This window comes from Macrobrachium nipponense, chromosome 20, assembly GCF_015104395.2.
Source record: "Macrobrachium nipponense isolate FS-2020 chromosome 20, ASM1510439v2, whole genome shotgun sequence".
Lineage (NCBI taxonomy): Eukaryota > Metazoa > Arthropoda > Malacostraca > Decapoda > Palaemonidae > Macrobrachium > Macrobrachium nipponense.
The window spans coordinates 14,663,399-14,681,975 of NC_061089.1; the positions used below are offsets into that span (position 1 = coordinate 14,663,399).

At 33.9% G+C, this 18,577-nt stretch overlaps 1 protein-coding gene across 2 annotated transcripts in view; it reads left to right on the forward strand.

The window, feature by feature from the left end:
• LOC135222221 (uncharacterized) overlaps nucleotides 1-18,577 on the forward strand; it is a 123,359-nt gene that overhangs the window by 79,394 nt on the left and 25,388 nt on the right. Inside the window, exon 1 of one of the 2 annotated variants that reach the window (XM_064260356.1) lies at nucleotides 10,728-11,034. The exons of the other annotated variant lie outside the window; for it this stretch is intronic. The gene's annotated coding sequence lies outside the window, so the exon portion shown is untranslated. Of the gene's footprint in view, nucleotides 1-10,727; nucleotides 11,035-18,577 lie in introns of those variants that run through there. 2 annotated transcript variants of the gene reach the window in all.

An 18,577-nucleotide genomic window follows, 5' to 3' on the forward strand; every position in this document is an offset into this window, starting at 1 on the left:
ATTGGGTCACCATCTCTTTTTCTTCGACGTTGAACACTTCGTTATAATGAAGTATACTTAGGTAATAAAACCGTGGCTTCATCTGGCAAAGAAACTTGAGTCTTTTGGATTATTCGTCTTGGAACATCATTAGAAGAACTAGCCTGTTCACGAAGATTTAAAACCATTTTCTTCATTGCTGATGCCGCTGGCTGCGGCACATGAGTATGCGTCATAACTTATTCCCATGAACTTCCATTAACATGAATTCGACCTCTGCATGTGTCTTGTGTACAACGCCAAGACTCCTTTTCATTACGAAGTTTTCTATCTTAACGACAGCAAAATCCATTTAATAGAATGTGATCACGACCTTTCTCTGATAAAATCCGCCCCATGGGGCTTTTTTTTGTTTTTGTTTTAGCTCAGCGAGTGTTTGTAAAAAACTACCCCCAGAAAAGGAAATACATCCAGTCCGAGTTTAGAAGAATACTTGTTACTATTATTCGCTTGTTGTTATAGCATAAATAACAACCGTCAATTGTTTGATGGATGAAAGTGTAAACAATCTTAGATTATTACCAATATTTTTAACTGCAAGTAGTTAGTTTTGTTTTCTGTCGCCAAATCAGAAATAAGTTAGTATAATTTTCAATATCTTATTTCAATACATATCATATTTCATTTTTTGAATTTCAAAAATAATTTACAAATAAAAACTAATTTGATCACTGTTTTCTTAAATTTCCATGCTTTAGCTTTATTTCGCCAAATATTTCGCCAAATTGTCTTTGCGCTGAATAGTCCTTGTGCGGAATCGTCATGCGCTGATTTGTCTCTAAGCTGAATTGTCCTGCGCGGAATTGTCGGCCCACGGTTTATAGATATATATATATATATATATATATATACATATATATATATATATATATACACTATACTATACATACACGCGTGTGCGTGTATACATCCTGCATAGTCTGGGAAAAATAAGCTAAACTATTCCTTCACGTCCATTTGATAACGTATGCAGTCCTGCCATATAACTATATCAAGGATTCAGAATATAAACAAATAGCTTTGCTTATGGAATTCATACTTAAAGTTACCGAAGTATCCACCACTGTATTCGTAAATTCAAGATGAAACGCCACATTGCCCCCTCACCCCCGCCCCCGTCTCATTACACGTTGTAATTTGGGATAGGAGATGGTCATTCAATGTCAGTATCAACCGTGGAGCAATTGCACCTGTGAAGGCGAGAGCTGAAATGACCAATATCGAAGCGAACGTGACCTGGTGTTTAGGCAAACGACAATTCATTATTGTCTGACAGGTGCCTGAGGCGTCTCAAGGGCTTACAGGTGATTTGTGGAAGGGTGGTCTACAGGTGAATTTCATGACCTGTAAGTTTCCACTAAATGATGCACATTGAGAACATAATAGGTAGCTTGCCTAAACTGATAATTGTGCAAGAAGGCATTATTGATGAAGCAAAATCATGTGAGAAATATATATTTCAATGACCCTCTTCATATTTCTCGATAAACTCTGAAAATCACTCATTCATTTCTTATGAATATAAGTTCTTGAAACTGATTTGTGACGATGATAACGATCATGCTAAAATTCGGTCGATAAGACGCCTATTAAAGTCAAACTTGTTCATGTTTTTTTGTTAGATGCACATTTGTACATGTGAACAATTTCCACAGTGCTCGTGGCTGGCAATAGTACTTGCTGTTGTCGACCTTGTCCTTGTGATATGATTTTCGTTACAGTGACCTACTGTTTAAGTACGTATTTTCAATAGTATATTCACATCAACGTTGCATCTGATGTCTAGGGCAGTCCCTTACGACGCTCCTGATTGGCTGTTGATAAGCCAGTCACGGAGCTGGAAACCCTCAGTCTCTCTCGAGAGTTCACATAAGCAGGACGTATGTTCCACGTCTCCTGAGGGATACGTCTTTCAAAAGAATCCCTCAGGAAATGTGGAACATACGTCCTTCTTATGTGAACCCTCTCCAGAGACTGAGAGTTCCCAGCCCTGTGACTGGCCTGTCAACGGCCAGTCAGGAGCGTCGTAAGGCACGGGCCTAGACATCAAATGCGCGGTTGATGTGAATCTACTATACCCTCCACTGGGTCTTTGATAATCTTTTGCCCACTTTCAGTCTCCAAAATAATCATTGGAAGCTAAAGAGATGGATCACTGGAAGGAAAAATACACGAAAAAGGAATTGTGGGCTGTAGGATCCTCCCATCAAAATGACTAATGGAGGATATAGAACCTCTTGAGATTCAGGAAGGAGCTTCGACCTTCCTCTGCCACTTCCCAGGGGGGGCTCGGGGTCCCCTCTCCCCTCTCCCAAGCCCCCTAGTACGTGTCTGTAACCTTATGATTTTCGGGAGTAAGTCAGGAATTTGCATGCAAAATGACAAAATACCGCAATCTGCTTTCAATAAGGCAATATTACAATCTAAAATGTAACACATGTATAGCCATCTACCATTACAATAACCCTCAAAGATATGCGTCTATGGCAAACGGCTAAATGCACCTTGAAAGACAAGTAACGCAAAGAAAGCATCATCCTTTCAGGGAACTCGAAAGTGCTCGCTTTCCATGGCTTGATGAGGGTCATTAACTCTTATTGATAATGATCTCTATACTCGGTTTTTTTTCCATCTGTCCATCCGGCTGTCGTGTTTGCGCATGGTAACACTGGGTCACGGGCTTTAAATAATATCCTATTTCGAATATTAACGGTGTAATTCGCATACAGTAAATTATTAAAACACTTTTCAGTTGCAAATGTACTCCCAGATATCCTTTTATTTACCTAAAACTTACGAATAGCGTAACTAATTAAAGCCTGGGACGCAGTGTTACCATGCGCGACCTCCACAGGCGGATGGACAGATGGAAAAAAACAGAGTATAGTCGCTTTATTCCAGCAAAAGATTCATACCTTCATGATGGCTGGGAGTAAATTCTTCTCACGAATCCACGAGTCATTTTCTGATCTGTATAAAAGAAGGATTTCAACTGCTTAAAATTAAGCGGTTTCTTTATATATATATTATATATATATATATATATATATATATATATATATTTATATATATATATATATATATATATATATAATATATGTATATATATCTATATATATGCCTATATATATACATATATGGGTTAATAAATTAATTGTATATATATATAGACATAGTTAATATGTCTATATATATATATGTATAAATATATTACAAATACATACATATATATGTGTACATATACATTTATCAGGCTGGACTAACAAGACTGCCCAGAAAAGTTCAAGGAGTCGTACTCCACTGAGAGGAGGCGTAGTTGTAAGTTCATGAATAATCTTTAAAATTGCTAAAAAAAAAAAAACCTCGAAGGTCCTAAGTAACCGAACGATACTATTTGCTAACGTATAGAACCATATATATATATATATAATATATATATATATATATATATATATATATATATAAACAAATACGATTGTGTGGCTGCAGTTGTACTTTTAGCAATCATAATTCCCCCAGCGATTATAAATTGATCAACGTTATGTAATATATATATATATATATATATATATATATATATATATATATATATATATATATATATAGTATATATATATGTATATATATATATATAATATATATATATATATATATATTACATCAACGTTGATCAATTATAATCGCTGGGGAATTATGATTGCTAAAAGTACAACTGCAGCCACGCAATCGTATTTGTTTATATCCATATATATATATATATATTATATATATATATATATATATATATATATTAGTTCTATACGTTAGCAAATAGTATCGTTCGGTTACTTAGGACCTTCGAGGTTTTTTTTTTTAGCAATTTTAAAGATTATCATGAACTTACTACAACGTCCTCCTCTCAGTGGAGTACGACTCCTTGAACTTTTCTGGGCAGTCTTGTTAGTCCATATGCGTACACATATATATGTATGTATATATATTTATACATAAATATAGATAGACATATAAATATATATATATATATACATATTTATATATACATATATGTATATATATGCATATATATAGATATATTTGCATATATATATTATATATTATATAATATATATATTTATTTATATATATATATATATGATGTATTATATATATATATATGTATATATATATATACACAACTATACACACACACATACATATATATATACACACACACACATACATATATATATATATATATATATATTATATATATATATATATACATATATTCAGCAAGAATCCCTAAACCTAAAACAAACAGACAAAGCAACCGATTGCGCCCCTGTTAACTCGGAAAGGCCCATCGGATATAAGGGACGAAAATTGTTTCCCTAAAGTTTGATGGACAAATTAGGGGCCAGGGATAATGCCCGCCGAGCGAGCACAAAAAAGTTAAGAGGTTAGGTTAACTTTAGCAATACCGCGCTTCTGTATGTGCGTTGTTATTTTTGTCTTTAGCGGTGGCTACGCCAGATAACATCAACGAAGTCGATGAAATTCCTTGTAAAATGATTCAAGATGAGTGGATAATTCGAGGGTCTTTTTCGAAGCCTCCAAGGCGTGCTTTGCTTGGTTCATATATTTGTCATGCGCTATAAGCCTTACGAAAATGAACGTTACCGCTATTAGTATAAGTCAAACAATGTACATCTTCATTTATCTCAAGTTACAAAAGGCCGCGTAGCTACTCCATCGTTCATAATGAACTGAATTTGTAAGTGAAAATTTCTTTAAAAAATAAAAATAAAATGCGATTTCTAGTGAAATAAGGATCAAAACTCTTGCTATCAAATAATGGATAATGCTCATTTAAAGCCGAAAAATAAAATGCAATTTTGCTGTGTTCTGGGGATTGGGTGTTTGGAGGCCATCTTAGGCCTATACTAGCTGAGTCTTCTGTAGCCACTGACTGATTGTCTTGGGTAGACTGAACACGCGATAACGAAAAGACGGTAGAACTCCAAGAGATTCAGGAAACTCAGTGACTCTTCAGTTAACTCTGTGACCTTGTAATACACTTCCCGATCTAAAAGGAACTGAACGACCTTCTATATGGCCCTGTAATACACTTCATGATCTAAAAGGAACTTAATGACCTTCTAGTTAACTCTATGACCCTGTAATACACTTCCCGACCTTAAACGAACTGAATGACCTTCTAGTAAACTCTATGACCCTGTAATACACTCCATGATCTTAAAAGAACTTAATGACCTTCTAGTAAACTCTGTGACCCTGTGATACACTCCATGATGTAGAAGGAACTTAATGAATGACCTTCTAGTAAACTCCATGACCCTGTAATACACTCTCTGACCTAAAAGGAACTGAATGACCTTCTAGTAAGCTCCATGACTCTACAGTAAAATGTAAGACCCTATGTAAAGTGATGAGACCCAGCGAAGAAGTTAAATATTCCAAAAAAATTACGTCAGATCTTTGGATTGCGTTGTAATCGGTAACGTTTACAATGACAATAAAATATAAGTTACAGAAATTAATAAGATGATTGAGTCCCCTCTTTCTTAAAAGATAGAACCCTTGATTTACTTCAGTTCGTCTCTGCCTCATTCCTGGCTATCTTATATTCCTTCTTTTGTTATCGCACATAGTGAATCATCGCGTATAAACAAAAGGCAATCAGACGATGCATTTGGTTTCCAGTAGTGAATTAAGGGAAGGCGAGCGAAACTTCCTGATGATTTTCTCGTTGTCTTATAAAGTTCTTGGTCAAAGGTGAGCCGGCATTCCCAGATGGTGATGTGACGATGAGCTGCATTCCGTCGACTTTGGAGAATGTGACAGAATAATCACCCAAAGTCAATTACTTTGACTTTACTTTATCTTCCCGCCACTGGCCAGTGGCATAAGACTGATACAGTACCTCTCCATCTGTCTCTCTCCCGAGCCATTTCCCTCGCTTCCTCTAGGCTCTGGATTTCATCTTCGAGATCTCTAACAATTATGTCTATCCACCTCGTTCTTTTGGCCTACTCAGCGGTCTTCTTCACTATTTGTACTACTCTCAGTGGTCTCCTGGGATCTCTATTCCCTTCCATCCTCTCAACATGTCCAAACCATTTCAGTCTTCCCTCTTCAGCCTGATACTGAGTGGCAACGTTGCCCTTTTTTCTTCACAACATTGGCTTTTAGCAGTGTTACCATACGCAGTTTATCTTTTTTACGTTAGTTATGATTTCATGGTCAGAATGTGGAAAATTTAATGGTTAGACTGCTTATTTTCCGATGTAGAATTATTATAGCTTAGCATAAAGTATTTTTGACGGAAGAAAAATAAAGTATTTCAATAAAATTCATTTGTATAAATAAGCAGGAGATATAGTATATATGTATATATATATATATATATATATATGTATGTATGATGTATGTATGTATGATGTATGTATGTATGTAAAGCATACACAGCGAGAGCTTTCGACAGCCTGCTCGACATGCCTCATCAATTGATAAAAGAGATAAGAAGAATCGAGGAGGTTCTCGAAATCTCTCGTTCTATAAATAAATATATTTAGAAATACGAATCTACACTTAAATCAGAGTATATATATTTTTTAATTTGATTTATTGACTTATGTTAGTATGAGACCTTTATAAATACCAAGACTAATTTGATTTGAATCAGAGTATTGGCATTCATTTCCACTATTTGGACAGGGTTTATTAAGCCATTAATGAAAATATACGGCATATAGGCGTTTTTTACCCATAGAATACCAAAGGTAGAGAATATATATATATATATATATATATATATATATATATATATATATATATATATATATATATATAGCTCTTCACTCTCACTCTCCCATGAGAAAGAATTTTCGTTCTCTTCATGATTTAACCATGAAAACTATATGTTCCATCTTTCAATTTCCTATATAGAACTCTTTCTTTCAACCCAAAATCATTTGCGTCGATAACTAATTCGTAAGGAAAGAGCTTTCCACATCCTAATTAATTACCATCCCAGCAACATAAAAGAAGATAAACGTAATGAACTGGAAATAGGGAGCAATTTTCATTAAGAATTGAGTCTTCCAGGGCGCATGTGAGAGTCTTCAGCCTCTGCTACAGGGTCTTCCTTCCTGTCGCCGCCAGCTTAGAGGCCAGACCTGGACTGACTGACTGACTGACTGGTACCCACTCCATGAATGAACCGAGTCAGTGCATGACCTGTGAACTGCTGTTGTGATAACAAATGTTTGCATTCAGCGTCTGTCGATTTTATACCTTTTCAAGTTAAACAGTTATGTTTAATTATCATTTTCACTTTTGGGAAAGTAAATCCATAGTACTATAGTAGATTCACATCAGCCGTGCATCTGATGTCTAGGCCAGTCCTTTACGACGCTCCAAATTGGCTGTTGATAAGCCAGTCACGGGGAGAGAGCTCACATAGGCATAATTTATGTTCCACCTCTCCTGAGCGATAGCTTTGAAAGACGTATCTCTCAGGAGAGGTGGAACATAGATCCTACCCATGTGAACTCTCGAGAGATACTGAGAGTTTCCAGCCAATGGCTTTTCAACAGCCAATCAGGAGCGTCGTAAGGGACTGGCCAAGACATCAGATGCACGGTTACTGTGAATCGACTATTGTATGCCTGTTTGACTTTGTTATTTAAGATATATACAACAGAAAGCTTTCGATGACCTGCGCAGGTTTCTGCTGTATATATTTTGCATCATAAAATCAAACAGACATACTACTGTGAATTTACTTTCCCATTTTATTGACTCATGGGATTATGAGTTTTCTTTGAATTTTGACTTTTATTGGACATTATGGCACCACATGGAATTCTCAGAATGAAATTAGAAATGAGCACTTAGAGTCGAAATCATGAAGTCTCGAGTTGTAGATTTGACTAAACTATCACTAAACTAACTTTTAAGGGGAATAAAAGTTTAATATTTAAATTTCCATTCCACAGAATTTCTCAAGTTTTCTATTATTATATTTATCGAAAAGCAAACTTAGATATCTATCTGCTTTTGCATTACGATTTCATACTTAGAAAAAAATTGTAAGTTAAGGAATTTCCAAAGAGAGAACTACGATTTGGTACTTTGGTGATTGGAGGACGGATGATCCAAATACCAGTTTGAAGCCCTCTAGCCTCAGTAGTTTTTCTTAGATCCATAATCAGTGCCGGGGGAGACAACCCACCCTACCTCCCCTCCTACCCCAAGGTTAAGTTAGGTTACGTATCTCTTGATTATTCCAGTATTTGCTTAGTAGAAAGAGCCACATCTAAACAGAGAAGGCTGAGACAAATTTCTAAAGTTAACGTATCAGGCGTTTTCGGCTGAGCTTGACCTTCACTTATATGAACCAGAAAGAAACGCAGCAGTATCCTATGTTGAAAAAATAAATAAATAAATAAAAGGGCCTTCAGTGTGTAATCTCAGTATTAATTGAAAATCTTGAATTCAACCTTAGGAAACTATCGAAACTATCAAAATATCCAAATATCCTATATTATTAAAAAAAAATCTTGACTTCAACCCGAGAAGACTATCGAAACTATCGAAATATCCAGATATCCAATATTAAAAAAATCTTGAATTCAAGCCCAGGAAACTATCGAGACTATCGAAATATACAAATACCTTATATTAAAAAAAATCTTGAATTCAACCCTAGGAGACTATCGAAATGATCAAAATATCCAAATATTTTATATTAAAAAAAAGAGCCCTTGAATGTAAAATCTCACGATAGAAAATGAAAATCTCTAATATCTCTCTACTTCTCAGGCTGAGTAATATCAGTGAATTAAATTTGAATAGGACCAATCAGCTGCAGCGTCCAGAGGGCTCTTCTGGTGCCTCTCCGGCCTTCAGCTTTGATTTAATGGCTTCCCTTCAGCCGTCCTCAGGTCGAATGACATCATGATTGTGTGGGTCATCTGAGTCTGCGAATATCCGTAGCCACGGATTGTGAGATGGAGTGATTCCGTTTCCTTAGGACAGACAACCTGTTGACTCTTCGCCACAGGAAAATAAAGAACATAATCATTATCATTCTCTTTGATTTCGTTTTTACTTTTCCAGGACTGAAGTCAGTGATAGAATGATTCATTATCTGATAAAATGGATGACGATATTTCCCATAAAATACAACAGCTGATGTCAAAGTTTTATGCCGACAGTAAATCAAATATTGATGTTTAATCCTCACACAATTAAACGTGACGTTCATACCTCCATCCATGCTTGAAAAAAATCTTTAGAAATAGAATAAATAAACGCAATTAATAAACATGCGCCCAAGTTTCAACGGCACAATCGAGTTTTCTATACAGAGTATAATCAAGGCCACCGAAAATAAATCTCTCGGTGATCTCGGAACAATTCTGTATCAGCCGCAGCCCATGAAACTTTACCGGGGCTCGGTGGTGGCCAGACACACGATTATGGCTAAAATTAACCTTAGATATAATCAAAACTACTGAGGCTAGATGGCTGCAATTTGGTATGTTTGGTGATTGGAGGACGGATGATCAACGTACCAATCTGCAGCCCTGTAGCCGCAGTAGTTTTTAAGATCTGAGGGCGGACGGGAAAAGTGCGGACAGAAATAGTGCGGATGGAGAGACAAAGTGGTCTCAATGGTTTTCTTTTACAGAGAAAACAATAAAACCATCAAGATGTACTGCAGTAACTTAGTAGCCAGTACTTCAAGTTTTCCATACTCGAAAAATGAAAATTTACCCGAGGACGATATATAAAGCGAAGAAAAAAAGACTGTCCTTATTGACTCTTCCAAGATTCCCATCCACCAAACCGAGGCGTTTCAGGCCTACGGAAAAAAGACTCCTCCAGCTCTGGAGGGTCACTTGACTGTGACTCGAGAAGCCGCAACTAACGTTGAAGTAAAGATGGTTCACGTTACCTCAGATAATAATGGTTTTGAACATCTCTCCGCGTCGTAGGGCTTTAAGAGCGCTATCGGTTCATCTACTTTTATTCCGCTTCTTGTTTCACTGATATCAATCTAGCTTCTTTTTTTTTCTCCACATACATATCACGTATACGTATCGTACATACATACATACGCACACATACATATACATAGTAATAGACACACACACACACACACACACACATATATATATATATATATATATATATATATATATATATATATATATATATATACATATAAGAAGTATAGACTGAGTCAAAGTCTAGATGTAAAGATGGTCACTGCGAAAATATGCCCAAATAGCATATATATATATATATATATATATATATATATATATATATTAATATACTATATATATACATACATACTATATATATATATATATATATCTATATACATATATATATACATGTGTGTGTGTCCTATCAAATACCTGTCATGGAAATGTAATGTTACTCTCTGTTCTCTTATCATTACATCAGAAAGAGAGATAGAGAGAGAGAGAGAGAGAGAGAGAGACGACAAGGCGAGCGAAGATAATACGCGAGGAACAAAATGTAATTTATGAAATTGCGTGGGCGGTATCAAAACGAGCGAGAGAGAGAGAGAGAGAGAGAGAGAGAGAGAGAGAGAGAGGGGGGAAATCAGAGAGCGGAAACTCTCTCGGCAGTCACACTCGCATTTCACCTCTGAAAGCGTCGGGGACACCACGGCCTTCTCCTCTGTCACTCCTGATCGCGGGCTGCGAGAGAGAAGAGAAAAGAGAGAGAGAGAAAGTGAAAGAGAGAGAGATAGAGAGAGAGGAAGAGTGAGAGACAGACAGGGACGTCTGCATCCTCCAGCAGCATCCGCCGAGTTTGTATATATATACTTACCTTCAGGAGAGCACGAGAATCTGTCTTCCTTTATCCCGTCGTCTTCAACACCCTCGTCATCTTGACCCTCTGAAATTTGGTTGGAGTTTACCTCAAGTCACCTTCGATTTTTCCCTCTAAGTAAGATTTTTTTTTAAATTTATGAACAACTTTTGAAGTTTTGTTTGTCGAAGACTTGCTTCAAATGCTTATGTAACTAAATGTTTTATTAATTTTTGTGTGTGTGAATGGATGTAATTTACGTTAATTATTTTCAAAGTTATTTTTGTCAGAATGTAGACCTCGAAATTTTTGTTACGCATTCAGAAAATTCCTTAAGATAACATATTACGAATTTTGTATTTTGCAGGAATAGATCCTACATTAACATTTCCGACAAAAAGGTTCCCATGTCTGAAGTCCCGACATAAACAAATCCGGTTTTTTATTTTTTTCCTGGAAGGACATATTCCAAGTATTTGCTTCGGAATATTTTCGTCCGAGAACAGACTCAAGATTTAAATTTACTCTAGAATAATTTAATGAATTAGAACAGGCCACGAATGTCTGGCTTCTTAAAAGAAAATATTTTAGTTAGTTTTCAGAATATTTTTTGACTTGAGTAGATTTAAATATTTCTATTTCGAAGATAGTCTTGAAGAGAATAGACATTTTAAATCACAAATAATATCATGGCCAGTATTTCGTTCAGAGTAATTGTCACAGCTATTAAGAAAAATACCTATTGTCCTATTTCCTTTTGTCTTACGTAGTTGTTATTGTCGCTTTATCGAAGTTATTTTTTGTATTCATAGTTTCACATTCGTTTTCTATGAGAGAAGGCCTATGATACGAGAAACTCAACGCCCCTTTCCTGCCCAGGCTAGATTCTGAAAGCGAATAAGTAGATGAAAATAAAAAAGATTGAAAAAATCAAGGGATGTGGAGTCGAATCCCATAGGAACTATACATTTTTAAAGTACGCTTCTGCTTTATCATGAAATAGAAAGTACTTTTCTCAATTGGGTCTAAGTTCAAGGCCTTAATTCAGGTAAGCTGAAAATAACTGATATCGGGTTTGCTATTTTTTTGTTTGTTGTTTAATAGCAAATCTGGGAAGATACTTTGTTTAATCATTGTCGAGTGGCTTCTTTGTCATTAATTCAAAAGATTGCAAGGCTACATACATTATTTATCAGCCGCACTATCACGAACGCTCATTGCACGTTTAAGTAGGTTATAAAAGCAGAATTTTTATGCACTTATTTATAACGCTATTAAACGGTTGCGAAAAAATTTGACATCAAAGTACAAACGCGCACTACATTCTCTCTCTCTCTCTCTCTCTCTCTCTCTCGTCTCTCTCTCCTTCATCTCTCTCTTCTCTCTCTCTCTCTCTCTCTCTCTCTCTCCTTAATTAAGCATAACATTATACATACAAAAAGACACATCTTCCATGCTCGTAACATGGCATATGAATGCGCTCTAGAAGATAATTATAATGGAATTGTTATGGATACCTTAGGCAGTAAGTGGACTCTTTTTAAGTGTGGTTAACATTCAATGTATGATCTTCACGATATTCCTTCAAAAGTTTACTATCATTATATGTATATGTATATAATATAATATATATATATATATATATATATATATAATATATATATATATATATATATATATATATATATATAATATATTTATCATTCATCTTGAGAAGGAATAGAGCAGTGAAATTTATAAGGTCAAGCAATATAGATATATATACATATATATATATATATATATATATATATTATATATATGTATATATATATATATATATATATATATTATATATATATATGTTTGTGTATGTTTATATGTCTAAATATATGTATACACATACACACACACATAAATACGTATATATATAAATGATTGTTTGTGTATATATTATCTCTTTATATCTCTTAATTTATTATTAGTTTTCATATACAATTTGCTCTATTTTAGCACCATTTCAGAATTAGAAAGTTTAAACAAAAATTTTTCAGCGGGCTAAAAGAGTTCAAAATCTATAAAATACCATAAAAGAATTTCTCTAAGATAAAATACATATTGTCATCATGAAACATTTAAGATATTTCGTCTTTTCAATGATGTGTAGTTCATTATTATTATTATTGTTAATTAGAACTTGATTTAAATTATGATAGTTATCACTTATTAACGGCAATGTTCTATGTGTATTTTCGCTTATTCATTTATTTACTTTATTTGTATGCATTTTTTAACTTAACCTGATTTTGATCTACTAATTAAAGAACAGAACTTCAAGTGATATGTATAATGACCATAAAGCACCAGAGAAGTTTTTATTTAGATGTAACTGCAAATGATTTAATTTCTGTGCTTATCGATGATAATAATAATAATAATAATAATATAATAATAATAATAATAATAATAATAATATAATAATAATACTGTTGAAGAGGACGGTTGCATCGTGTGAATTTATCATATGCAGTCATCCTTTTTGATAATAATAATAATAATAATAATATATTTCGGAAGGAGACCTCTCGTAGACATGTTTTGTTAAAAAATAACTGCTGCTTCAGCACTATTAATTCTTATAAAGAGTCTTCTCTATCTTTCTGATGACGGCTTTCTCGTTGTTGCTTAGACTGGCGAGCAACGCACCAAAGGGCATGGTCAAATTCGGTTGAGTCATTTGATTTATTATTGCTTATACAATTCTCTCTCTCTCTCTCTCTCTCTCTCTCTCTCTCTCTCTCTCTCTAACGCGACGTTTCCTCCTGATCGACAGGACATTATCAAGCGATAACTGCTGAGGGACTGAATTCCAGTGGCGAGTCCTTCTCTAAAAAAAAAAAAACTAATAATAAAATAATAATAATAATAATAATAATAATAATAATATAATAATAATAATAATAACCCAAAAGCAGTCCACCTCAGCTTCTCAGCCTAGAGGATATCTGGCAGCTCCAGACGAAAGCTCTCTTCAAGAGAGAGAGAGAGAGTGAGAGAGAGAGAGAGAGAGAGAGAGAGAACCGTTAATGAACTTTGATGACTAATGATATCATAGTTTATCTGTAAAATTCAAATATATACACCGATTTTGACCCTGTATTTGATCATGACCTCTATAGGCACTCTACTAGCCTATTTAAGTAGCACGGAAAAAGCCGCTATTCGGAAAATAGAGCAGAATCTCTACAAGTGTAACGTTGCTGAAGTAGCCATTACTTTTAACAAAGTATACTTGAGAGAGGGTCTGCTTCCTAAGTACAATAATAATAATAATAATAATAATAATAATAATAATAATAATAATAATAATAATAATAATAATAAGAATAATAATAATAATAATAATAATAATAATAATAATAATAATAATAATTATAATAATAAAATATTGGTAGTAACCCTTCATTTGAGCATATTTGATTGAATATAATTGCTGCTATAATGCCATCCAGCTTAAAGTAATTAGTTTCTAATTTTCTGATGTTTTCTTTTTCTTCTTCTTCAGCCTTCCAAAAGAAGAGAAAGACAATATAAGAAAATTATAAAAAGATTAATTTGAGCTGCAATTAAATTCAATCAAATAATAATAATAATAATAATAATAATAATAATAATAATAATATAATAATAATAATAATATGCTGGAAGTAAACCCTCTTTTATAATAATAATAAGGCAAAAGAAATCCACAACACTCTTAATATATTCAGAAACTGACTTTGTAATTAACAATTTTACATTTTAAATTGAAGTCTAGAAAGGTCATACTCATCTAGTGGTTCTCGCAAAGTGCCTCATTGTAAATCTTGTCAGGATTTCGTTATATTAACCTCAATGAATAAGGGAGATAAATAAACAAGTTAGTTGGAGAAATATTTCGTTGCAAATAACGTCGAGGACATCTCGTCGTCTCATCAGCGAATCCTGGCTGCTTTGAGGAAAGAGTGTGATGGCATAAGGCCAACTAAGTGTATATCTTTTCTGTCAGATTCGAGTAATTCAAGACCGAGAGTGTATTGCATTTTTGTATACTATAATGGCGGTACATATCCCCAGTTATGTATGGTTACAACGAATATCATTCATCAGTTCGCTGGAGAATGTTTGCTGGCCTCCGTATCACATCGCGACCCCGTTTGTTTATTCATGACATCATCATCTCGTAAAGTACAACACTAATTCTTTCGAAGGTGAGCGAATGCAGTCTCCCTCATTTATGGAGACGTTTCCGTGGGACGTGCAATTATCTGAAAGGTCTCAGGGGATTAAAAAGAAAGTTGGCGAAAAGCCCCAAAATAGTGTACAGGTTAACGAACTTACCTTTGCGATTCAAGGACAATAGAATCCTTTGTCTAATTAAGCCAGATTGTCGCGTTCTCTCTCGCTCCCGAGTTCGGGCTTTTTCTCTCTTTCTCTCTCTCTATATACATATAATATATATATATATATATATATAATATATATATATATAGCTCTATATATATATATATATATATATATATATATATATATATATATATATATATATATATATATCACATACATACATAGAGAGAGAGATATATATATAAATATATATATATATATATATATATATATATATATATATATATATATATACACACACATACATACATAGAGAGAGAGAGAGAGAGAGCCCGCTAAAAAAAGGGAAAAGGCGTATGATGAAAAAAATATACACATATCATTACTACCTTTTTTATGTAAATTTACTTCTATCAACGAGGCGGTAAATAGCTTGGAAATTAGTGTGAAAAAGGCTAATGTAAATCCTTTACCTTTTTTTTTTAATTTTTTTGCCATCGGACCAGTTAAACTTCGGCTAATTAATTCTAATAAAAAAAAAAACCTAACCACGCAGGCGGTGTTTTTTTTTTTACAAGAGAACAAACTTAGCTGGAATTTTTGGCCTCGTTAAAGTTCATAATTAGCAACACGTCCTGAAAAGTTGAAGTTATTTTTTTCCGAATAGATGTTACGGAAGAGGAGTCTTACTAATCAGTATTGTAGCATTAATTTAATGATGTCAGGCAGAGGTTTTCTTGAGAATAGGTGTCTTTAAATTTGTCTTCAGTCTGTTTATTTATTTGCTGATTTTTATTTGTTTTTGTGCTTTGTTTCTCTGTTTTTCTTCTACTTCCTTTTTCTGATTTTGTTGTTGATTTGCTTGTTTCTGTGTTAGCTGGATACATGCAAGAGATTGAAAGGGACCTTGCACATTCATGAAATTGAATCTATGTCTCTCTCTCTCTCTCTCTCTCTCTCTCTCTCTCCTCTCTTTCTCTCTCTCTCTCTCGAGAAACACTTTGTTTCGCTGTTTGACAAGCAAAATGAATTTTTCCGTAAACAGTTCTATATGAGATTTTTTTCTAAAATGCTTTGAATTGCAAGATCTCTCTCTCTCTCTCTCTCTCTCTCTCTCTCTCTCTCTCTCTCTCTCTCTCTCTCTCTCTCTCTCTCTCTCTCTGTTTAGAGACACTTTGTTAGGCTACTTGACAAACAAAATTAAGAAGTGCTACAATCATATGGGTCTAGTTTCAATAAAAATACAGAATTTTTTATTTTTTTATTTTTCATAATTGGCTCTGTACGATACATTTATTCCAAACTGCTTAGTTTCTGTTACAAGATCTATTTCAATAATAACCAGTTTACGCTGGTACAGTGGTTATTGTCGTGGCATGCCACTCAAATGTCCCCGGTTCGCGCCTTCTCTAGGGCGATGAAAAAGAAAAAATCACTGGCTCTGTCTCACGGTCAGTTACTGCTGCAGTGGAAGCTTGAATTTCAAGTCAATGGCCCCTTTGGTGTGCTTGTTCCGCGCGAATAGGCTCCATCTACTGAAATATTATTAATAATAATGATAGTTCTTTAGAGATGTTTGATTTCAGTATTCCTCGAGCAGCGAGAACCACACTATCTGAATCAGACGAAAACACGCCCACACGCAAGAGACTCGTAAATCGAGTTATAAGCCTGTCGCTTCTTCGCTCCATTTCTCGGTCTTCTTTAACTTCTTCATTCATGGCGACACTTGTAAGAGCTTCTCTCTCTTCTTCTTCTTCCGCTCTTTTCATCGTCAGGAGCAAAATGTTTCCAATTCGCGCCCGCGGAAGGAGCTGCGATCATTTGAGTGGTATCTGTTATTTAACGTTTGGTGATGTCCGCTCTCCCCGAAGCCCTTTTGTTACGCTTGTATTGTTTTCGGTTCTGTGGGTTAGAGTTGAACAATAAGTGGAATATGCCGTATTTGGATCTATTTAAGGATACAGGTTATTAATGTTTAATATTATGTTTCGATACATTGTTTTTTTGTTTATCTATAAATTAATGTATTGTTTAGGAATTTATTCAAAGATGCTAAGTACAATGTAATGTTAGTAAGCTTAACTGAAAATGCCATCAATTCTCCTCAGAATAAAATTAGTCTTACAATTAAATGGAAAAACTTATTCTAAAATATTATATCAACTACAATTTCTGTCCTTAAGCTTAGCAGAAAATAATACTATTACTTCTCATCACACTTATAGATCCCTCAGTCGATGGCTCTACTTTTGAAACGTCAGTTCATAAAAACAAATGCTTAAGGATTTAATGGAGACCAATTCCCTTAACAACCTTATTATTTTCTTAATCATCCCTACTTCCCTGTATCTCTCTTCCCAATTATCGTTTCCGGCGTTATTCGCCGTCCTTAGAAAATGATTAATGTCGCTTCAGCGTCGCTGGTGAGCTTTTCTTCTTAAAATTGTAGCTAAATTGTAGCAGTATGTGTTTGGAAAATGTATCCTCGTGGAAGGATAAAGGCGATGTTAGGTCTTGGTAGTTCGTCCAATTATTGGAAGCTAAACCTTATGTAACCTCTCTCTCTCTCTCTCTCTCTCTCTCTCTCTCTCTCTCTCTCTCTCTCTCTCTCTCTCTCTCTCTTAAGGGAGTCTTGTCGTGTTTAGTCTATACAACTAAAAATCAGTAGTAGCATAAACTTTATTCTGAACACATTTGAATATACTGTATACATATATATATATATATATATATATATATATATATATATATATATATATATATGTGTGTGTATGATATATATATATATACATATATATATATATATATATATATATATATTGTTTTGTTTACCTTGTAACTTTCTTTTTCAACTGCATCTCATTTGTGCCTCGACAAAATCTCATTAAAGGACGAAAGCGCTCGGTTGGATTGTCTGGCTATTATTTTTCCGGTGGTATTCGATTGTATCATGAAGTCACGTGCATCTACGTACTGTGGTTTTTAAGCACACACTCACACACACACATAGATACATGTATATATATATATATATATATATATATATATATATATATATATATAGTATATTTATATATATATACATATAGTATATATATAGATATATATATATATCTATATATATATATATATATATATATATATATATATATATATATATATATATATATATATCTATATTTATATATATATATACTATATATATATATATACTATATATATATATATATATATATATATATATATATATACATGTATATATATATCTATATGTATATGTATATGTAGATATATGTGTATAATCACATTTGAA